Genomic DNA, 25,289 nt, shown 5'->3' on the forward strand with positions numbered 1-25,289 from the left:
AAGTAATGGAACAAATCATGTTTGGAATGTAAAATTAGCTGCTAACCGAGAACGTCCACGATTTGCTTTAATTGGATTTAAAGATAACTACCATCTGATTACAAACAATTTAAGAAATCTAAAGGTCTACTTAAACTCTGAAACTTATCCCTACGATGACTTAAACTTGGACTTTGATAAAGATCGATTTGCTCACCTATATGATATGTATTGCAAGTTTCAATCTAGCTACTATAACCGAAGTGAATCTCCTTTACTATCACCTACAGAGTTTAAAACTAATGCTCCTATTATCGTAATAGACTTATCATATCAAAATGAAATGGTTAAATCGGGACCCATTGATGTTAGGATTTCAATTGAACTTGCCAAGCCCATTATCGAAAATGTTCAAGTATTGCATGCTCATACATGATCGTTTAGTTGAATGGTCTAGTTCAGCGGATTGTCTAACAATCAATAAATCAATCATGAGTGAAGACATGCAATTTATGTACAAGGATTCCTTGGGAATAATAATAAATTTATTCTAAAAGAAATTGGAGTGGTATTCAAAAACGAAACAATCTTGAATTCTAATTTCATCAAAGACTCTCCACATGATTTTATTGAATTGAACAAAAAATGTAGAAACTTGGCTAACAAAAAAACATCATAAAATTTATTGGAATGATGGAGTATACTTTTTCAAAGAAACACAAAAATGTATTTAAGAGAAATAATTAGAAAAAAGGAAATAATTTGTAAGGGATATCAAAAAAGGTTATTTCTAAAAAAAATTTAAAATATTTATGATTTAATTAACATTGATGAAATTTATTGTCCCTCTCTAAATCTAATGGATGGAAATCACTTTCCATATTGTTCATTACATGCTCGGGATGGTGTCTGCTCTCTCAACAATGCTCAAACAATCTTAAACATTTACACAAACGAAAACTTCTAAACAGCTTTAAGCCATTCATTCACATTTTGAGAGTCGGGAAAATAAGTTTACGAATTGGCTGATTCTAATAACAATCTTAATATACCGACTTATTCTTCTTTAATAAATAAAATTAATTTATTTATTAATACAATTGGAAATATGATTTCAAAAGAGGACTTGAAATTACTAATGGAGTCAAGGAACATGTTCATGGGTATTGGCGTAAAGGAGTTTATAAAAACAACATTTGGAAAACATTTAAATTTATGTAAATTTTCTAATGATAAATTAGAAACTTGTGCTTGTTTTCATTTTGTAATTCAACAATATAGAGAGGTCGATACGCACCGACCGCTGAAGAGAGTGGACGTGTCTTGTGCGAGCTCCGCGAAAAGTGCAAGAAAGTTGATAAATGAAATGCAAACAAAACACAAAAACTAAACAGGTTAATTTCAAATAAGCGAAAAGAAATTCAGGTTTCAACCCACAAAATCGGTGTAATGTCTTAAACTAGCACATAATTATTTTATCTTATAATAATAAATAAGTGCCACGCTAATAAAAGCTCAATGAGCTACGAACAGAATAAAGAGCGACTCAGCTCCGCGAGCCGAAGAGACGGTTACTTTTCGTATGTCTCAACGCGTGATAGCGAAGTGCAAAAAACGACCCTACTGTCGGTCGATAGCCAAAGAGCACGATCTTGCTCACCATGCTTACTTCCGGCTACCCCTACTCCGACGGCGTGGAGTCAACAATGCAAAACCCCCCCACCATCAGTTTCGACCCCTGGCGCACCAACAACATGCAACGGTAAGACTTCTGCATCCGCACTAAATTTGTCAGCAACAACTACAGCTACGGCAAAAAAACCAACGACAACCACATCTACGACTATTATTTCGGAATCGACTGCAACCGCAGCTCTTAATACAACGGCAACAAAAACAACGACAACAAATCAAAACCAAAACAAAATTCAGCAAGCGGGTCCGGCCATACAGACCGGACTAGATCGGTACATCCATATCAAGCGTAAGCTTAGCCCGCAGAACACCGCGGTAGGTAACAAGTCAAAAATAAACCGTGTCCAAGTAAAAGATATATTACCCGGGAGATCCGACAGCAATCGATTTGCGCTTCTAGCAGAAAATGAATCAGGACGGGCTCAGGAGACCCAACCGAAACCTAAGCCCCCACCAATTTACATTAGGGAGAAAATCTCGAACGCCCTGGTCAACAAAATTGTTGCGCTGACCGGAGACGGAAACTTTCATGTTGTTCCGGTCACAAAAGGGTATATCCATGAAACCAAGCTTCAGACCAAATCTGAAGAACATTTCCGAGCAGTATCCAAATACCTGGAGGAAGCTAGGAAAAGCTACTACACGTACCAACGAAAAAGCAGCAAGGGCCTGCAAGTGGTAATAAAAGGAATCGAGCCCGACGTAACCGCCAAGGAAGTTATCGATGCTCTCAAGGAAAAAGGGTTTTCTGCAAAGAACGTCAGTAACATTATAAACAGGAAAAAAGAGCCGCAACCACTCTTCAGGGTCGAGCTGGAGCCAGACAGCAGAGTCTTGAGGAAAAATGAAGTGCACCCCATTTATAACCTGCAATACTTATTGCACCGAAGAATCAACGTGAAAGAGCCACATAAAAGGAACGGACCAGTGCTCTGCACAAATAGTCAGGACTATGGACACACCAGGGCATACTGTTCACTTTGAACAGTTTGTTTAGCTTATGGAGACTTTTACAATTCGGCTAACTGCCCTGCCAACAAAGATGACCTCAAAAAGAAAAAATGCGTTAACTGCCAAGGTAACCACACGGCAAACTACAGGGGCTGTCCGGTTTACAAAGTGACATCAACGCGTCATCAGAATACCCAAAATGCGTACACTTACTCGCTTACGACGCCGGAAGTATTTTTTCGGCACGGCTGCAAGATCCTCATTTGGTCAACTAAACACCCAGAAGGGCCTCTCATACGCCGATGCCCTTCGATCAGGGACGGAAAACCCACTCCAGTCTAATCTAGTTGGTTACTGTTAATGCCATATGGTTTATATACTGGTCTCGTCCGTGCGGTAGTGCTTGCTTCAAGAAATGCAATTTTCGAATGTTTGAAAGAGATTGATTTTCATGTATTAGCTGCGTAAAGCTGTCATAAAAGAATGGCCAATCCGCAAAATTTCCTGAAGAGTGGGGTACGGGCAATTTGGGCAGCTGAATTGTGGAAACAGGAATGGGCACAAGGGTGTTGTTTATGGATTGATCACCTGATACCTGTATTGGGACTGGAAACTTGGTTTCGTATTCATCGGCGAAAGAACAATAAATGTGGCTCTATGCTTGCTCAAAATTGTCTTCAACAGCATCCGCAAAATATGGATGCGATCGTGGACATTGCTGTAAAATGAGCGCTTGATGATTTGTGTAAAATTGTTTTGAAAGCTCGTTGAGCTTGTTGAGGCGAAACTCATAGTAGGATTTAGTTTTCTTTATTTGACCGTCCTTTTTAGCATTTTTAATTAGTTGGGTCAACCTGGAAGATAAGTCCATCTGCATTGCGTACATGTCTGCAAAAGGCTCGACCACAGCCAAAGGTGCCGAGCTTTGTTGTGCCAAATCACTACCATTACTTTCATTTTTACACATTTTAATGTTTTCCTATTGCACTCTGCTTTGAAAAACCACGCACAAATACTCTCACAAACACACTCACCCGTTTCAGTCGTTCCGCTCGTGTTGCGATCAAACTTTGAAGGAAGGGGACGGCAAACTTCACGAGACTAGTGTGTCGCATGAGATGGCAATAGGCATGGGTTGAATCCGCTATTCTTCTCGACTTCTTGATTCCTCCGTTATTCGAGGCTCCGTTATGGCGATGTACGTGGCAAAGGTTGAGTAACTTTGCTGGTTTAAATTAATAGTAGACTTGCAAACAAGTAAGCACAAAGATTGAAGTAAGTTTACAAATATTCGAAGATGATGAAGTTATGAGTGTATGTTCCCCTCATGGGCCACCAAAATGTGTGACGATTCGCACCCGATCGTCAAAGTTGAGCAGAAGTCTACTCTGGGGGTCTTTCACACACTTTGTAATAAAAACTCAGAAATATGTTGAACTTCACCAGTTGTATTCATTTGTATATTTTCAATCTTTGACTTATTGCTAACTTTTGATTTACAAATTAGGAAATATAAAAGCTCGGTTATAAAAACGCGACCAGCTTCTCCTTATATCTTCTTCGTAGTGTCGTGCTGTTAACATTAGCAGCAGAAATCTAACATTCGCTGTTAAAACTGCTGTTGTCCACTGCTTTTCAGAGTCGCCAGAAAACAGCTGTCCAGCTTCTCCTAATCGACAGAAACACCCGTTCACACATTTAGTATTGTTGACAATTTGATACCTATTTAGAAGCTAATTTAAAAAGAGTCTTGTATTGCCATTTTTACTATTTGGATAACCCTTTTATCTACAAGGAACGGGCTTATTACAAAGAGTAATGTTAAGGGTTTTGGAGTGTTACCGCATTTTGAAAAATGAAATTATTAATTGTATTGAGCTTATTGGAGTTCCTTTAGCTTAAATCACGTTTGGATATTATTGTGACGTTTAGATTTGTAGTAAAAATTTGTTATGAGGCGAAGTCTTGGACCATTGATCGAAGACTCTGGTAACGAAGACCGCTGAGATTTAACGTACTGTATTATAAAAGCTGGGAAAAGAAAGGTACCAACAGATGGAATAGAATAACAACCAAATACAAGCATGTAATAACTAATTAAACTATAATAAAAGTAAACAATATTATCGCCATTAAAAAAAAACAAAGAGGAACGCAACTCAGCTAAAGGGACCAAAGGGAGATGAAGATATGCGAGCAGCAAAGCTAGATTGGAATGCGCCACCTACCCGCGATCTCAATATATGGTTTTGTGGGCGGTATAAAGATTTAGGCGTTTTGGGCGTTAGAGTGGGCGATGCAAACTTTTTTGGGTATTGCGATAGGTATTGACGAGACTAATACATTTAAGTTAACATGCTTATGCGGTTTGTGGGCGTTATAGTGGGCGTGGCAAACTTTTCTTTTGGTCGATCGATAGGTATTGGCGAACTTATACATTTAAGTTAAAATTTTGTTTCTAGCGTGATAATTATGGGCGCCACAGGTTTGGGCGGTTTACGGTCGTTAGAGTGGGCGTAGCAAACTTTTTTTTTGGTCGAGTGTTAGGTATTGACGAGACTAATACATTTAAGTTAAAACTTTGTTTCTAGCACCATAATTATAGGCACAACAGGCTTGGGCGCTTTGTGGGCGTTAATATGGGCGAGGCAAACTTATTTTTAAATCAATTATTAGGTATTGACGAGTCCAATTCATTTCAGTTAAACATTTTTTTCTGTCATATAAACTGTAGGCACCACAGTTTTAGGCGGTTTGTGGGTGTTAGAGTGGACGTGGCACCCTGGGAAAATAAACTTACGCTGCGAAAAAAGCTCAGGAATCTACATACCAAATCCCTTTTTAGCTTTTGCAGTTTCCGAGATCTCAGCGTTTGTACGGACGGACAGACAAACGGACATGGCTAGACCGACTTGACTAGTGATCCTCAGCAAGAATATATACACTTTGTGGGATCGGAAACGCTTCCTTCTACCTGTAACATACTTTCCATCGAATCTAGAATACCTTTTTACTCTACGAGTAACGGGTATAAAAGTGCAGCATTTTCGATACGAGAATTCAAATAACCTTTCCATTGATGCCAAAATATACATGAAGTAAATTCAAATTATGAGTATATTAAACTTTTGTGTCGTTAAAATACGTATGCCGACGTTTTTTTTTTTATCGTTCTTGCTTTATTTATTAAATTTTAAAATTAATGAGACTAACAATACCTGGATCAAGTCTTACAAATATAACCTTGAGGTTCAGAGACTGAGGTCAGAAACTGTGGACGTAATTATACTTTCGTTTATAGAAACATTTGTTGTTTATAGGACAAACAGAGTAGGACCCAGTTCACTACCTTGTGGAACTCCAGCTTCAATGTTAAACTGTTTGGATGTTGTAGCATTGCATCTCACCGCGAAGACTCTTTGGTACGACTCAACTAACTTTTGGGTATTTTCTGACAGTAATGTTAAAACTTTATGCATAAGGCCCTTAAGTCACATTCGGTAAAATGCTTAAGAGACCTGTAACATACTTTCCATTGAATCTAGTATACCTTTTTACTCTACGAGTAACGGGTATAAAAAAGTGCAGCGCCAAAATATACATGAAGTAAATTCAAATTATGAGTATATTAAACTTTTGTATCGTTAAAATACGTATGCCGACATTTTTATTTTTTATCGTTCTTGCTTTATTTATTAAATTTTAAAATTAATGAGACTAACAATACCTGGATCAAGTCTTACAAATATAACCTTGAGGTTCAGAGACTGAGGTCAGAAACTGTGGAAGTAATTATACTTTCGTTTATAGGATATTTGTTGTTTATAGGACAAACAGAGTAGGGCCCAGTTCACTACCTTGTGGAACTCCAGCTTCAATGTTAAACTGTTTGGATGTTGTAGCATTGCATCTCACCGCAAAGACTCTTTGGTACGACTCAACTAACTTTTGGGTATTTTCTGACAGTAATGTTAAAACTTAATGCATAAGGCCCTTAAGTCACATACGGTAAAATGCTTGAACATCGAGGAACATTACACTGCAATATTCCCGATGTTCAAGGGCTTTTCGAATTTCTGCGCGATAGTTCCGAACCTTTTTCGGATCCCAAATTAATGTGCCGGCATTACATTGTGAGCTCTTAGGTATGGTGTTAGTTATACTAATTTGGACAGGCACGATAATAAACTTACTGGCCTGTGCGATGAGGGAATTTTTTCAATTTTTTTTGGAATTACCCAGGTCTTATGATCCCGTTAAATAGTTTGAATATAACAGCTACATAAGGTTTTGTAGTTCAATTATTATTTTTTGAGTTTTTAAAACCTCTCCTGGAGCCTTTTTTGGTTTCAACTGCTTTCTAATCAAGTTTACAAGCAAGAAAATCAGCCCTTTTGCAATTTCAGTGCAAAGCGACGGTAGATCAAAAGAGTTTGTGGCGACTGAAGTACAGTTCGTTGGTGTTGAGGAAATATCTTGGCTCTGTCTTCGTCGCTACGGGCCCAAGTACCCGAGGAGTTTCTTATCGGAATGACTGTTCCTATCGAAAAGCTAAAATTTGGATATACTTCCCACAAGGGATGCTTTGTACTGGTCGGCGATAATTTCTCAATGTACCTGCGCTGGGTAAGCTCTTCTACGTGCCTTTTAGGATCATTGACGTAGTATTCTCTTGCGGTGTTGAAGTTTTGGCTGAGCCACGAGTACGGATCAATGTTCTATTCGACGTCAGCCTCTAGGGGTGGGACATGATTTCGTGCGTCTAGACGGGATGTTAAAAATGCACCATAATTTCCATAGACCTATGCCAACTTAATCGTTGTATTTTTTACGAATATATTTCACTAGCAGATCGGATTTCACTTTTACACATCGTCATCAATCGGGTTTCTACAAGAGTGACTTGGTTCGCCTGACCGTCACTCAAGCTATTAACTCATGCAGTGAACTCTGATTGAGCATTCTTTGTGCTTTTCATCTTCTCTATCATTTTCCGAAATATGTAATCTTCCGGAAACCTCTCTTTTATATCCATGATTGTATTATCCTTGTCGGAATCCGTCTCGTCCTCCGACTGTTGTCGACTGTTTGGGGTCGGTGTAAAAGTATCAGCTATTTCGCTCGAATTAAATCCCAATTTTTTCTTACTGCGCGGTTTCATAAGTCTACTGTTTCACCCAAACTTTTAAGTTTTTGTAAAGCTAACTGCGCACTTTGACGGTCAACTACTACAAAGTTAATAAAGATGTTGCCACTCCGTGTTTTAAAAAGTCAACAGCAACACCAAACGGAATTGAGATAACTCAGATTTTCATGTATATTTGACCAAGAACAAAATATAAAGTCACTTGACATAAAAGGAAAATTTCACACACACTCTGATTCTTTGGGACCGGCGACGAGATTCTCAAGATAGAGACTCGAAAATATTGATTACGGGCTGATAAGTGTGAGGTGACAAATTTGAGCTTTGTTAGGTCCCAATATATACTGAATGGAAGTCGTTTTAAAAGTGTATGATGTGAGCACAAAACACACTGTTGTGACGATTCGCACCCGATCGTCAAAGTTGAGCAGAAGTCTACTCTGGGGGTCTTTCACACACTTTGTAATAAAAACTCAGAAATATGTTGAACTTCACCAGTTGTATTCATTTGCATACTTTCAATCTTTGACTTATTGCTAACTTTTGATTTACAAATTAGGAAATATAAAAGCTCAGTTATAAAAACGCGACCAGCTTCTCCTTATATCTTCTTTGTAGTGTCGTGCTGCTAACATTAGCAGCAGAAATCTAACATTCGCTGTTAAAACTGCTGTTGTCCACTGCTTCTCAGAGTCGCAAGAAAACAGCTGTCCAGCTTCTCCTAATCGACAGAAACACCCGTTCATGCCGCCCCCAATACTGGACCCAGTATTCAAAGCCTTAGACCATGCTTAACTCTGAAAAGGTTGAAGTGTGTTATGGAGTGAATGCGGGTATATTCAAAGGTGCATGGGTTGTGTACTTGGGCTACACTCTTCAGTACATCTTGGCAAGGGTAAACGACAAATCTTTGACACAGACCTCGAACGAGCCCATCGGCCCCAGGATGTAAGTCGATGATTCGCCCTAATTTCCAGTCAGAAGGACCAGTTCGATCATCCTGGATGATGATCATGTCGTTACGCTGAAGATTGCCAGTTTCGTGGCGCCACTTGGGGCGCGCCTGCAGATGAGATAGCCAATCTGCACTCCATTTTCTCCAAAAAAGGCGAAACATCCTTTGACCATTCAGGAACTCTGTGTTTAATGAAGAATCTTTAAGGCTAGGCTCAGGGAGTGACATCATCGAATCCCCGATTAAGAAAATGTGCAGGGGTGAGAGCTTGCAAATCATCTAAGTCAGACGTTAAGGGGCATAATGGCCGAGAGTTCAAGCATGCTTCTATCTGGACAAGAATGGTAGACAGCTGCTCGTACGTCATTCGAATACCATTAAACGATCGATAAAGATGGGTTTTAACAGCTTTTACGTTGGATTCCCAGAGTCCTCCAAAGTTTGGACTATGTGGAGGATTGAAATGCCATTGAATGTTTCGACGAGTAAGTTCAGGAACTACTGTCTCTTCAATTCCTTTATAGAATTCATTGGTTTACAGCTTTAGAGACTTGTCGGATGAGATAAAGTTGGTTCCACAGTCGCTGTATAGATGTTGACAAAAACCCCTACGTCCGATAAAGTGCTGCAGCGCCCACAGAAAATGCTGTGCCGACATTCCCGTGACCGCTTCCAAATGAATCGCTTTGCTCGCTAAGCAAATGAAAACTGCAATGTATGCTTTATAGCAAGTGTGACCTCTGAATCTGGATGACTTTATCTCAATCGCACCAGTGTAATCAACTCCAGTTGCTTCGAACGCCCGTTTGGGCGGATTGACACGGTGCGCTGGTAAATCTCACATCAGTTGGCTTGATGGTGACGGGCGGTGTTTGAAACAGGTTACGCACTGTCGCAGAATTCTTTTTACTGCCTGTTTACCGTTGACGATCCAGAAAACTTGATGAATTGTAGATAAAGTTAGTTGCACACCGTCATGTAAGGTGTTGTGATGAGCGTTCCTTATAACCAAAATCGTCAGGTGGTGGGCCCTTGGAAGGATTATTGGTGTGCGTTCAGACATGGAGAGCTGCAAAGCATTCTTAAGTCTGCCTTTAACTCTCATGAGTCCCTGATCGTCGAGAAACGGTGATAGCTGGCTTAGTTTGTTGTGTTTGGATAGAAATTTGTTGGATCGTAGTCTTGATAATTCTTCCGAATAGACTTCTTGTTGAACCATCCGCACCAGTGCGAACAAAGCCTGTTGGAATTCAGATACCTGAATAGGGCCGGTGAGTCTATCCGCTTTTTTGTGACGAGTATTATAAATGAATCGTTTGACGTAGGCTGTAACGAATAAGAGTTTATTATAGGAGGAATATGATTCGATAAACGGTTGCACTTCTATACAAATGTGGGCTCCGATGTGCTTTAAGGATTGCTCTCCTGAAATAAGTTCTGATTTTGGGGACTGACTTGGATTAACTGGCCAATGCTCCTCTGAAAGATGCAGCCAATGTGGTCCGTTCCACCAAAGCGTGTGATGTTTCAGCTAGGAAGGGGTGAGTCCGCGTGAAGCACAATCTGCTGGGTTTTCTTGCGTAAGAACATGTCTCCACTGCGATGGCGAGCTTGCCTCCAGGATTGCTCCAATTCTATTCGACACAAATGTCTTCCAACGCCTAGGGTCTCCGCTGATCCAATACAGTACTATCATTGCATCCGACCGGTAGTGTACGGATATGGTGTGATGTGATGCTTGAAGTTGATTGACAATCCAATCGGCTAACTGTGTACACAGCAGGGCTCCGGATAACTCAACTCTCGGAATTGTTAGCGGCTTAACAGGTGTGACTCGACTGCGGGCGGCTAATAAGTTAACCTGCACGGAACCATCCGTACAACTAGCTCGAAGATAAGCGCATGCTGCATACGCCATGGATAATCCATCACAAAACAGGTGTAGTTGCAACGTCGAGACATGCCTTAAATCGAAGCCTAACCAACGAGGGATGTGTATCTCTTCAATGTCGGGGAGCTCTTGAATGAGCTGTCGCCACCGCTCGGCGAGTTGATCTGGCAATGGGTCGTCCCAATCTAATGATGCGGGGGGGTCATCCTTGCGCTCGATACGAAAACTCCAAACTTCCTTCAACAGGATTTTCGCGGCGATGATCACTGGTGCCAGGTATCCCAACGGATCGAATAAGCGTGCTACTGTGGATAGTATAGAACGTTTGGTGAATATAGGATTGAGAGAAAACTTAAGATTAAAACTAAAACCATCTTTGTTTGGATGCCAATACAACCCTAAAGTTTTAATGGAGTCCTTATTGTTTATCTCAAAAATTCTACTGTTAGAGAGATCTGTAGTTGGGATGCTTTCTAAGATATCTGGATGGTTGGATGCCCACTTCTTGAGCTCCATGCCTGCTGATTGCAGAGCTGCGATGACATCATTGCGAATTTTTAGAGCTCCGTCGATGGTCTCGTGTCCTGTTTGAACATCGTCCACATAGATTTCTTTTTTAAGGACATGCTCGGCCAGAGGATAGCGTTCACGCTCGTCGGACGCAATCTGATGTATTACTCGAATCGCCGTGAAGGGTGCCGAGGCAGTGTTAAACGTTACTGTAGTCAAAAAATATTCCTTGATGAGTCCTTTTTCAGCGCGCCAGAAAATTCGCTGATACTGGGCATCTTCTTCATGCATATCTATGCAGCGATACATTTTCGTTATATCGGCCACGAAGACATACCGATGGAGACGCCAGTTGAGTATAACTCATCCAAGATCGTTTTGTAGGGCGGTACCCGTGCATAAAATATCATTCAAAGACCTCCCGTTAGACGTTTTGCACGAAGCGTCGTATACGACGCGCATCCTTGTAGTTAAACTGTCCTCTTTGATCACAGCATGATGTGGAACGGTACACGCAGAGATTGAGAGTTGCCTTTGAGCGTTGATCCTAGTGTGTTCTTCCTCACTACCTTTTACCTCTTTTATCTGCTTTAGATCAAAGTACTCTTGAATAGTGCTGGCATACTGTTGACTGAAATCTGGCCGATGATTAAGTTTCCTTTCCAGGGCGGGGAAACGGTTTAATGCGATTTGCCTTGACCGGCCGATCACCTGTGTGGGGTCAAACAACGTTTTTAAAGGCAAACGAACTAGATATTTCCCATTCGGCTGACGGATATGAGTTTGTTGAAAATGGTCTTCACACCATTTTTCCTCTGCGCTGAGTTGTCTTGTTGTGGAAACCTGATCCAATTCAAAAAAACCTTTGTACCAAATTACAACGAATGGAGATTGAAGTCGTCTGGGCTGCTTCAGCTGGTCCAAAAAGTATCCAGCCCAGCTGTGTGTTTTGAGCAATTGGTTCTGCAACCGTCCCTTTGCGTATGTCCGGAAGCATTAATTGCGGGATAATGTCGACACCGATAAGTAGGTCAATGCGACCCGACTTGATAAAATTAGGATCTGCAAAGGATAACCCTTGGAGATGTTTACAGGACTTTATGTTTACATTTTGTTTTGGTAAATGACCTGTTAGTGACCGAAGGATGAAGGCTGAGGATACGTAGGCATTAAAATCCGATCCTGAACATGAGATTATGGTGAAGTCGGTGCTGTGCCTGCACTGATTTTGCGACGTATTACCAATTCCCGTGATCTCAGCTCGAACAGGATGCCGTTTGAGTCTAAGCGCTTGAACGATGTTTTCCGTGATGAGGGTGCCTTCCGAGCCATGGTCGATGAGAGCTCGAACTAAAGCTGACTGCCCAGTGGAGTTATTTACGATCCGAACCAGTGCAGTAGCAAGAAGGGTCGTTGAGTTCAGATGGGAGGCAACTGCGCTGAAGAGTTGCGTTGATGGTGCATTCTGTACAGCGTCTGTGCTCCGACCAGAGTCTGAAGCATGCTGTCGGGATACTCCAGGAGTCAATGAAGGACTTTGTTGAGCATTCGGGAAATGTAACAAGGTGTGGTGCCGTTGACCACATTGCGAGCAGTTTCGGTTGCTGCTGCATTGACTGAGAAAATGGGAAGCACTAAGGCAAGTGATGCATGCCTTCGAGCGGTCGACTATAACCTTTCGCGCGAAACAATCCTTGGCAAGGAAGTCCGGGCACCGTCTTAGAACGTGATTCTGTTGGCAGAGCGATGGATCCTGATGGATCCAGACTCAAGAGTGCTGTGGAAGCTGTCTCCCCTAACAGTGGAGTTTCCTGATGGTCTGGTTGTCTGGCGATGGTTGGTCGATTGTGTAGATGATCTAACTGGAACGGCTGGTTTCCTACTCTCAATTAGGTCGATGCTGACCAATCGATTGTGAAGAAACACCTCCAGCTTTGTGAAGGTGGGAATTTCCACGTTGTTGCCCAGGGAACGTTCCCAGGCCTGTGTTGTGCTGATAGGCAACTTTGTAAGTAAGTGATGTACCATCCAATGATCACAGGAATCAATGGCAATGTGTAGTCGCCGGAATTCACTAATACATACATTTGCCAAATTTAACAAATTCCTAAGGTCAACCGCGATCTCCTTGGACAGTGGCTCGATTCCGTACAGTGCATTCATATTGTACATGAACTGCAGTCGAGGGTTGTTGTATCGTTTTACCACAAGGCTCCATGCCACTGAATAGTTGGTTTCTGTTAATGGTTATGGTTTCTGTTATGGTTTATATACTGGTCTCGTCCGTGCGGTAGTGCTTGCTTCAAGAAATGCAATTTTCGAATATTTGAAAGAGATGGGTTTTCATGTATTAGCTGCGTAAAGCTGTCATAAAAGAATGGCCAATCCGCAAAATTTCCTGAAAAGTGGGGTACGGGCAATTTGGGCAGCTGAATTGTGGAAACAGGAATGGGCACAAGGGTGTTGTTTATGGATTGATCACCTGATACCTGTATTGGGACTGGAAACTTGGTTTCGTATTCATCGGCGAAAGAACAATAAATGTGGCTCTATGCTTGCTCAAAATTGTCTTCAACAGCATCCGCAAAATATGGATGCGATCGTGGACATTGCTGTAAAATGAGCGCTTGATGATTTGTGTAAAATTGTTTTGAAAGCTCGTTGAGCTTGTTGAGGCGAAACTCATAGTAGGATTTAGTTTTCTTTATTTGACCGTCCTTTTTAGCATTTTTAATTAGTTGGGTCAACCTGGAAGATAAGTCCATCTGCATTGCGTACGTGTCTTCAAATGGCTCGACCACAGCCAATGGTGCCGAACTCTGTTGTGCCAAATCACTACCATTACTTTCATTTTTACCCATTTTAATGTTTTCCTATTGCACTCTGCTTTGAAATACCACGCACAAATACTCTCACAAACACACTCACCTGTTTCAGTCGTTCCGCTCGTATTGCGATCAAACTTTGAAGGAAGGGGACGGCAAACTTCACGAGACTAGTGTGTCGCATGAGATGGCAATAGGCATGGGTTGAATCCGCTATTCTCCTCGACTTCTTGATTCCTCCGTTATTCGAGGCTCCGTTATGGCGATGTACGTGGCAAAGGTTGAGTAACTTTGCTGGTTTAAATTAATAGTAGATTTGCAAACAAGTAAGCACAAAGATTGAAGTAAGTTTACAAATATTCGAAGATGATGAAGTTATGAGTGTATGTTCCCCTCATGGGCCACCAAAATGTGTGACGATTCGCACCCGATCGTCAAAGTGGAGCAGAAGTCTACTCTGGGGGTCTTTCACACACTTTGTAATAAAAACTCAGAAATATGTTGAACTTCACCAGTTGTATTCATTTGTATATTTTCAATCTTTGACTTATTGCTAACTTTTGATTTACAAATTAGGAAATATAAAAGCTCGGTTATAAAAACGCGACCAGCTTCTCCTTATATCTTCTTCGTAGTGTCGTGCTGCTAACATTAGCAGCAGAAATCTAACATTCGCTGTTAAAACTGCTGTTGTCCACTGCTTTTCAGAGTCGCCAGAAAACAGCTGTCCAGCTTCTCCTAATCGACAGAAACACCCGTTCACACATTTAGTATTGTTGACAATTTGATACCTATTTAGAAGCTAATTTAAAAAGAGTCTTGTATTGCCATTTTTACTATTTGGATAACCCTTTTATCTACAAGGAACGGGCTTATTACAAAGAGTAATGTTAAGGGTTTTGGAGTGTTACCGCATTTTGAAAAATGAAATTATTAATTGTAATGAGCTTATTGGAGTTCCTTTAGCTTAAATCACGTTTGGATATTATTGTGACGTTTAGATTTGTAGTAAAAATTTGTTATGAGGCGAAGTCTTGGACCATTGATCGAAGACTCTGGTAACGAAGACCGCTGAGATTTAACGTACTGTATTATAAAAGCTAGGAAAAGAAAGGTAAGTAGTAGGGAAAGACGGGTTCTGGGACAATTAGCATATTAATGGCCCCCGCCCCCTTACTAATTAGCATATTAATGACCCCCGGCCTCTCACTAATTAACATATTAATGGCCCCCGCCTCTTCATTAATGTATGCGGGTTCTGGGACAATTAGCATAATCCATAAATTATCTGATTTTAAGGGGCTTAGATGTCATAAAAATGTCACGATCATATCCATAAAGAGTATACTAAATTGCCCCCCAACCCCACACCACCATGTGACAATACTGATCACGTGACCTTTTTGCCTCATTATCAGCAATTAATATTCAGCAGGTGTTGCTGTACACGGGAGAAAGGTCGCACACTTTCCCCACATCCCCATGTGACAATATTGATCATGTATCCTTTTCCTCATTATCAGCAATTAACATTCAGCAGGTGTTGCTGTGCACGTGAGAAAGGTCGCAAACCCAAAACATTTAAAGCTGGTTGCCTTAGAGGGACATGTCCGATCATGTTGGGGAATAACGTTTCCTATGATTGTAAAACTAATTTAGAAATCAAAAGAACCCCAAATAAAATAAATCCCTCAAGTTAATGATTCTCAGATGTCGAATATTTTCAAAAAGACTTTTTTTTCGCCCCAGAATGTTTAACTGGTAAATTTTTTCAAGATCTCTCCTTTCTACAAACGGGTCATACACATATCATAAAAGGGATTCAAGAAAGAGCTACCCGAACATGCGCACCTGTCTATTACCTGACCGGAATAAAAGGGACACATGCACAAGTCTGAAGGCGCACGCCCATTGACAAAATCATGAGCCTCACGCCAACGACCTCACGGCTAAGTGCGAGCTCTAATACGTTCCCATAATAGGGGTTGAAATCACGACCGCGCAACAACTCGCAAGTAGCCGACATATCTCAGTCAAGGAAATATTTTCCATTCTCCGTACCTGTAATTTTAACTCGAAATAAAATGTCAGAAGTTTATTTTGTACCATAATAATACATTTATTCATTTACATTTAATTATTTTGGTATTGCGAACATTTTTTTTTTATATATAGAAATTAATTTTCTGCTATGATTCCGGCGATTTGCATAGAAGAAGCAGGCGCACGTTTCCGACGTCATTTCTGGATTACAAAATGTAAAGTGTTCACCATAATTCGTAGTTTTGAGGTCATGTCCACCTCGATTCATGATTCAAAATGTTGACCAATTATCTCTCCTTTAAATTGTTCAATAATTTGGTCAATATCCTTATGAAACTTAATTTGGTTAATTTTGTTTTCTTGCACATCCTTACACATCTAGTCTCAACTTTAAAATAATGTATAAAAATTATTTTATTGTTTTGAAGCTACTTTTTAAAAATGTCAAAATAATGTATGCATTGTTTAGAGCACAAACCCCGCCCTTAAGGTGTGTTTCACAATAGGGAAACCGGTTTCCTTTAAACCTGTTTAATGACGGACAGCCCATTTCCTCGACATTAATGAGCTGACGACTCCCAAAAAACGTCTGTAGAAATCGTTTCTTTTCCACACCTTTACAAATAATTTGTTTTCCGCTTGTAATTGTCCTTAGATACTTTCGAGTTTGTGGAAAACTATTTTCTCCATCGTTCCAAAAAATTTTGTGATGTGTATTGGTTAACCAAATTGCAGTCTTTCGAGATTTTGTATTTAGCAAAGTAAAATCATATGGTGGTTCTATTAAAAAACTATTATTCAAGTTTGGATCTTTTTCGAATACAATTCTAATTTCCTTAAAAATAAATTATTATTATTATCAAAGAAACCTTGAACATCAATCGAAACAGTATCTTTCAACATTTTTCTAATGTTAAACAACTCGTTGTACTAGTCCGTTTAGTGGGTTATATTCAAATAAACGGTCTTGTATGAGGAGACAGTAAGCTTGGGTACTTTCATGACTTGGTGTCTTTAGTTCTATTGAAATTCTCACATCGATAGGACCAATTTTCACTGATTCGTTTTGATATGAAAGATCAACCACAATAATAGGGGCCTTCAATTTAAATTAATTTGTGGTCAAAAATGGTTGTGATTCACGATTATAGTAACTAGATTGAAATCTTGTATACATTTCATATAGGTGAGCATACTAATTCTTACAAAAATCAACATTCAGATTATCATATGGATATGACTCAGAATTCAAGTGAACTTTCAAGTTTGATAAGTTATTTGTGATAAGTTCTCCATTTAGTGTAAATCCAATTATGGCAAATCTTGGTTTTTCGCGGTTAGCCGACAATTTCACATTCCAGCTGTGTTGACTTCCATACCCCAATTTGGGGTTAACATATGAATCCCAACTCCGGAATGCGATTGGTAGGTTTACCAAGATTCTTAGTTAGCATCAACACTAGTTCATGCTTACAATTTAACAAAACTTTTTTAAAATCCTCAGCCAATCCCAACAAATTTTTTAATGGTACAGAAAAATTTTAATTGGGGATCCCGTAGAAATTTCGTCTCCACTGCTCCATCCAGAATTTAATAGGTATTGACTTTGAAGATTATCCAGAGATATACAATTTTTTAGGGTAGTAGCCATATCGAAATAGACTTGACACGTTGGACTCGTTGTATTTAGTTGTTACCTAGCAGTATTATGATAGTTACTTTCTTTTTAGTCTTGCTTTTGGATGGTTACTTTTTGTATAGTACCTGTACAGTACTTGATTTTGGACGGTTACTATCTGTATAGTATCTGTAAAGTACTTGGTTTTAGATGATAACTAAATGTTAACAAGTATTATGAGTCGCTATAGTCTCTTATTAAGAACTATCAAAGTACACAATTTAAAGTTTCTAAGATGTGTTAGCCAAACACACTTGCAGTGAACTATCATTACCTGACCGTCATCAAAGTCACATGCCCAAGACGCAAGGACATTGAATAAAATACATCCCCTTCATTTGTACCTGGAGTTTTAATTACAGTCAGATACAAAATTTTTAGGATTAATCAATATTTCTTTATATATTTTATTATTGTAAACATATTTCATTAAATTCATAATTAATTATATTTTATGTATATTTGTATATAATTAATTTTCTTACTTAAGCCCTCTGTAAGAAACATGTCGCTTATTAATCTTCGTTCCAAGCGTAGATTTTCGCTTGGTTCCCATAGATAGATGTAAAATAGTTCTCACAATGTAATCTTTCTCAGATGCTGAATTATTTTTAAAGCATTCATTTGTTCCATCCCATAATAATATTGTAACATATTTCGATGGCATCATTAGCTAGCATAGGAGCGCCTATCAATTTAATTTCTGATTGAAGTTTATGAGAGAGGTGTTGGGACCTGGTAATATCGGTTTTTGTTGTCAACTATTTTTCTAGTTCTAGTTTTCTAATTCTATTCTATTTTTATACTATTTGTATGAGTAAGGCATCATTGTCTAAGATTCTGAATAAGTTTAATAAACTCTTTAATTACAATACTGATTAGCTGGTTACTATATATTTTGTAGATGTATACAAGTTGTTTAGTATCTGGTTTCTATATGTTTAATAGATGTATACAAGTTGTTTACTAGATGTATACAAGTTGTTTACTAGCTGTTTAGTATCTGGCTACTATATATTTAGTAGATGTATACAAGTTGTTTAGTATCTGGTTACTATATATTTAGTAGATGTATACAAGTTGTTTAGCATCTGGTTTCTATATGTTTAATATCTATATGTTTTTGGTCGAGTGATAGGTATTGACGAGACTAATACATTTAAGTTAAAACTTTGTTTCTAGCACGATAATTATAGGCGCAACAGGCTTGGGCGCTTTGTGGGCGTTAATATGGGCGAGGCAAACTTATTTTTAAATCAATTAATAGGTATTGACGAGTCTAATTCATTTCAGTTAAACATTTTTTTCTATCATAAAAACTGTAGGCACCACAGTTTTCGGCGGTTTTTGGGTGTTAGAGTGGACGTGGCACCCTGGGTAAATAAGCTTACGCTGCGAAAAAAGCTCAGGAATCTACATACCAAATCCCTTTTTAGCTTTTGCAGTTTCCGAGATCTCAGCGTTTATACGGACGGACAGACAGACGGACATGGCTAGACCGACTTGACTAGTGATCCTCAGCAAGAATATATACACTTTGTGGGATCGGAAACGCTTCCTTCTACCTGTAACATACTTTCCATCGAATCTAGTATACCTTTTTACTCTACGAGTAACGGGTATAAAAGTGCAGCATTTTCGATACGAGAATTCAAATGACCTTTCCATTGATGCCAAAATATACATGAAGTAAATTCAAATTATGAGTATATTAAACTTTTGTGTCGTTAAAATACGTATGCCGACATTTTTATTTTTTATCGTTCTTGCTTTATTTATTAAATTTTCACATGAGACTAACAATAACTGGATCAAGTCTTACAAATATAACCTTGAGGTTCAGAGACTGAGGTCAGAAACTGTGGACGTAATTATACTTTCGTTTATAGGAATATTTGTTGTTTATAGGACAAACAGAGTAGGGCCCAGTTCACTACCTTGTGGAACTCCAGCTTCAATGTTAAACTGTTTGGATGTTGTAGCATTGCATCTCACCGCGAAGACTCTTTGGTACGACTCAACTAACTTTTGGGTATTTTCTGACAGTAATGTTAAAACTTTATGCATAAGGCCCTTAAGTCACATTCGGTAAAAGGCTTAAGATATCTGTAACATACTTTCCATCGAATCTAGTATACCTTTTTACTCTACGAGTAACGGGTATAAAAAAGTGCAGTTCCAAAATATACATGAAGTAAATTCAAATTATGAGTATATTAAAATTTTGTGTCGTTAAAATACGTATGCCGACGTTTTTATTTTTTATCGTTCTTGCTTTTTTTATTAAATTTTAAAATTAATGAGACTAACAATACCTGGATCAAGTCTTACAAATATAACCCTGAGGTTCAGAGACTGAGGTCAGAAACTGTGGACGTAATTATACTTTCGTTTATAGGAATAATTGTTCTTTATAGGACAAACAGAGTAGGGCCCAGTTCACTACCTTGTTGAACTCCAGCTTCAATGTTAAACTGTTTGGATGTTGTAGCATTGCATCTCACCGCAAAGACTCTTTGGTACGACTCAACTAACTTTTGGGTATTTTCTGACAGTAACTTTATGCATAAGGCCCTTAAGTCACATTCGGTAAAATGCTTGAACATCGAGGAACATTACACTGCAATATTCCAGATGTTCAAGGGCTTTTCGAATTTCTGCGCGATAGTTCCGAACCTTTTTCGGATCCCAAATTAATGTGCCGGCATTACATTGTAAGCTCTTAGGTATGGTGTTAGTTATACTAATTTGGACAGGCACGATAATAAACTTACTGGCCTGTGCGATGAGGGAATTTTTTCAATTTTTTTTGGAATTACCCAGGTTTTATGATCCCGTTAAATAGTTTGAATATAACAGCTACATCAAAGTTTGGTAATTCAATTATTATTTTTTGAGTTATTAAAACCCCTCCTGGAGCCTTTTCTGGTTTCAACTGCTTTCTAATCAAGTTTACAAGCAAGAAAATCAGCCCTTTTGCAATTTCAGTGCAAAGCGACGGTAGATCAAAAGAGTTTGTGGCGGCTGAAGTACAGTTCGTTGGTGCTGAGGAAATATTTTGGCTCTGTCCTCGTCGCTACGGGCCCAAGTACCCGAGGAGTTTCTTATCGGAATGACTGTTCCTATCGGAAAGCTAAAATTTGGATATACTTCCCACAAGGGATGCTTTGTACTGGTCGGCGATAATTTCTCAATGTACCTGAACTGGGTAAGCTCTTCTACGTGCCTTTTAGGATCATTGACGTAGTATTTCCCAAGCAAGTTGTTCGATTTGAAGATTAATTTTTTATTGGTTGCAACGGACAGTCGTCTCTTGCGGTGTTGAAGTTTTGGCTGAGCCACGAGTACGGATCAATGTTCTATTCGACATCAGCCTCTAGGGGTGCTTGATTATTTCTGGGCTTTGAAGAAGAATTATTAAGTCCGGCGAGTGGTCCAATTAAAAGTCCGAAAGAGATTTGGCACGTATACGATTTCTTTGGATGTCACAGCAAAGTCAAATACATCCGGAAATTTTCTGAGGTCAGCAAGCCATTATGTAAAATATAAACATTATTGCTCATGTTTATGATTGTTGCATTCGTTTGGGGGTCACGAGTCGTGAGCACAAGTGCGTGTGCGAATTGTGAAGGTCCATTATTTGCCCTTCCATTATTGTAAAACGGAGGTGGGCAGTAGACAGCGGCGATTTGCCTGATAGTATTTTATAGATGTTGCTTTAAAAAAAATTTTAGCAAGCATCAGGTGGAAGTGTTTTCAATGCATTACCACCCGGATGACCTGCGCAATACGCAGTACATCCTCTTATTTGGAAGTTGAATTTACTTGTAAGATGTGTTTCTGCCAGCATCATTATATCTATGTGGTTTTTAGTGAGACATTTAATTTTTTAAAGTTTTGGATTTGCATAAGGTTTTGCATTGTTGTTTTCATGAAGGCATTAAGTCCATCACACTTTGTTGTAAAGTCAACAGCACGTCCATTTGGATCATTTGGAATTTTTCCTATTCTTTGCTCGGCTAAACGCATCGAGCTTGTGGAATCGCCATCAGATTTTTTAGTCCTGTTTTCAGGGCACTACCGAAATTCAGTACCCATTTGCTGACCAGTGCACTATGAGGAATTCGACCACTTTTTTTGGCCAAAACGCATTTTTTAAAAGTCGTTAAAAATTGATTTTTTTATCAGAATGCATCAGGATAACATCAACATTTAATGTTTCTAACAGAAAAGTTTAACAGTGCGCGCCACTGTTAAGATATCTGCTGTCAAAGCCTGTTTTTATTTCAACGAGGCGGCAGCGCTGGTAAATAACCTTTTATTCCTAATAGTTTAAATTGTCAACTAAACAGAGCACTGCAGTTTTTGAAAAACCATTCAATCATATGGATTTGTAACTTGTGTTTGTGAACTTGATATTGTATTTATCGTTTGTGGTGCCCATATATTGGTGCTCTAGTTCTAACCTCAAAAAAACCAAATCTTTAAGTTAATTTGTATTTTTAAATGGAGCAACAAAGTGATTCCAGATGTTTCCCTCTGAATCCTTTTATGTCTTGTAGAGTATTTAGTTCTTGTTGAGCTCGGTTAGTACAAAAGTGCACTTTTGCGCACATTCTCTAAAATTTAGCTTTAAAGACCTCTACCTAATACTGTATATTTCTCGCATTTTCGTCTGGTAAATGCCAGTTTCGATGTTATCTAAAAAAAACAGTGTGCAATTTTTTTCTTATTAAATAACGCTTATTGTAAAATTATTTTACAACATAAGGTGTTTTTGTATTTTTGTTAAGAATTATAGTGGAAACAATATAAAAAATTACAATTTCACTTAAAAAATAGAACATAAAAAACCCCAATATTTCTTTTAAATTAAGTTCGGTTTTCTTCAAAGAAATTAATTAAGAAAAAAAAATTGTATTTAATTAACAAGAAAAAAATTCTTTTTTTTTTAAGGCGGGACCATGCCTACCTTTTTTATTTTATTTCCTTATAATTTGATATACCTAATTTAAAAAACAACATTTAAATGTTGCTTCGTTTTTAAGTTATTAATTAATGCCACAAAAAAAGAATATCTATAAGAAATTGCAAATATCAAACAAGTCATTTTTGTGTAGAACATTTTAAGTTTAAATAAAAAATAAATACAAAATTTGAATACCTGTTACTCGTAGAATAATGTCTGTCCGTATGAACGCTGAGATCTCGGAAACTATTAGAGCTAGATGTTTGGATTGAGCCGAAAAGTAAGCAAATTCAATAAAGTGTTTTGGAGCGCAATTTGTAAATTCACGACTTTTGTATTTTGAACTTATGGTCTGTTATGTTATCTCTTGGCATATCAAACAATCTAGTTTTTTTTATGCGATAAATTTAATTTGAACTATTTGTACTGTTTGAAATATAAGTAAAAAGTCGACAGGGAATAAACAAAAACTAGAGCCAAGTTTTCAAGCCAAATAAAATATATAAAATTAAGAGATATCATGGCGAACTGCACTCTGTTTGGCACCCTACTAACAAACTTGCGATGCGCAAGAACCTCAAGTAGCTTTTATAGTTTCCAAGATCTCAGCGTTCATACAGACGGACATGGCTAGATCGACTCGTCTAGTGATAAAGAATATATATACTTTATGAGGTCGGAAAAGCTTCCTTCTACCTGTTACATACTTTCCGACGAATCTAGTATACCCTTTACTCTACGAGTAACAGATATAAATATGAAAAACATTTTACCGAAATTCGATTTTGAGCGGTCAGTTTACCAGAGAATTCTTAAGAGATATCTACCTGGCGCTCACATTTTTAATTATTTTGTAAAAGTTTGAATTTATCTGGTTTTCTACATGCAAAAAATTCGAATAGGACTGTTCGTTAAAATACACGAGCAATTAAGCAACCGCCGATAGCTGGATCTCGTGTGAAGATCAGCATCTCTCTCGCTCTTCATTAACTGACTAACGGGTATCTTATAGTCGAACCACACGACTACAGCTTTAAGAAATATACGTCAGATTTTAATAAACCTTAATACTTTGTAGGGAGCTGAATAACTCCCCACAAATTGCAGCGGAAAATATACATGGTGGCCTGCCGGCTACCAGATACGCGGCGAATTAGCGTAGTAACGGCATGTCGGAGAAAGAGAGTTTGGAGAACGAGAGGTTAGAGAAAGAGAGTTTGGAGAAAGAGAGTTTGGATAACGAGAGGTTGGATAAAAAAAATTTGGAGAACTAGATGATGCAATTGGAAATAACGGAACGCACCGGACTTTGGACTCTGCCGTGGACTTTGAACTATGAGAAGAAGTGCTACATCTCAGCAGCAGAACGGCACGCCTGGATGCCACATGCCACAGGAGGTTCAGCAGGATAGCGCCAAGACATCGGACTCCAGGTGGTAGCCGTGGGTCTGGGACAAAGAGGTCAAACTAGAGTGGAGAGTACCAGCGGGCCGTAAAAGGTAACTAACGGTTCCCGGATGCCCTATATAAGGCCGCAGGGCGCTGGGAGCTGCATCAGTCGATTACGAGGAGTCAACCCAACAAGATCAGTCAGTAAGCAAAGACCTAACTCAATCACCAACAAATCAACAACAACAAGCAAAGTCGTCGTAAGCAGCGTCGTGGGAAGCCTACAAGAAGCAAGATCGTTACGTCGAGACGTTCGGGATCGGGACATCAGGGATCTCCAAATTGAGATACAGGTAGCTGAAGTCCAGAGGGCATCACACGGCTAAGTCAAGGCGGTTCGTTTCTTACTTTGTCGCGCCCACACCCTGGCACATCGCACGGCGGGTTCGTCAGAGTCAAGCGATGAGGAACCGTAACTCGAGGGAAAGATGTCTAGAGCCATTGTGCCTTGCCCGACTGAGCAGGACCTGGCACGAAGGACGAGCGGTGGAAGAATTTGTGGTTTTAAGAGGCGTTTTCCTGGGGAGCCCAGCGATTACCGGCGAGGTCCCAATACAGCAACCGTCCAAGACCCCGAGTGGCAGAGGACCACACTACAAGCCAGAAAGGGCGAGCAGTCACATTGACAACAACACTAGTGGACATCACCGGCAACCACATCACGATCGCTGCGGGGAACTCTTAGAGGAGCGCAGGAACGTCAAGGACGTCAAGCAGCAGGGTGACGCTGGGGTGGACTCTGCGAGTCTAAGGCACGACAAGCGGCCTCGAGTCAACGCGTTGGCGAGCCGAGACGAGCAGTATCAGCAGCCAGTGGAACCAGCGCCATACGACACCGAGACCAACCTAGCCACCCTCCGCAGTAATAAGTACGAAATCAAATCCAGTGCTGTTTTTTGAATTCTGTGCTTTCTCACTGATCTACGGGCAGTCTCGTCATATAAATTTGTTGGGACGAACACAAAATCTACTGAGCTAGCCGCAGGAGTTTTGTAGCGAGCAGACCAACAAAATCAGTTCGTTGCTTGTTGGTAGAAGAAAAAAAACTACGATTGGTATAATGGAAGACATTTGGTAAAGTTTTATTCTTAAAGTGTTAAAAATGAGAGACTAATTTGCATAGAACTAGACATAAGATCGCTTATTGATGCTGTTCTATAACACATGAAATAGGTGTTCTTCACGGGGAACAAAACGG

General features: G+C 39.3%; 1 protein-coding gene across 7 annotated transcripts in view; it reads right to left on the bottom strand.

Annotated features, from left to right (window-relative positions):
• Myo81F (Myosin 81F) overlaps window positions 1–25,289 on the bottom strand; it is a 2,624,640-nt gene that overhangs the window by 56,191 nt on the left and 2,543,160 nt on the right. The window lies entirely within an intron of this gene.

Source organism: Drosophila suzukii, chromosome 3, assembly GCF_043229965.1.
Source record: "Drosophila suzukii chromosome 3, CBGP_Dsuzu_IsoJpt1.0, whole genome shotgun sequence".
In the NCBI taxonomy this organism is placed as follows: Eukaryota; Metazoa; Arthropoda; class Insecta; order Diptera; family Drosophilidae; genus Drosophila; species Drosophila suzukii.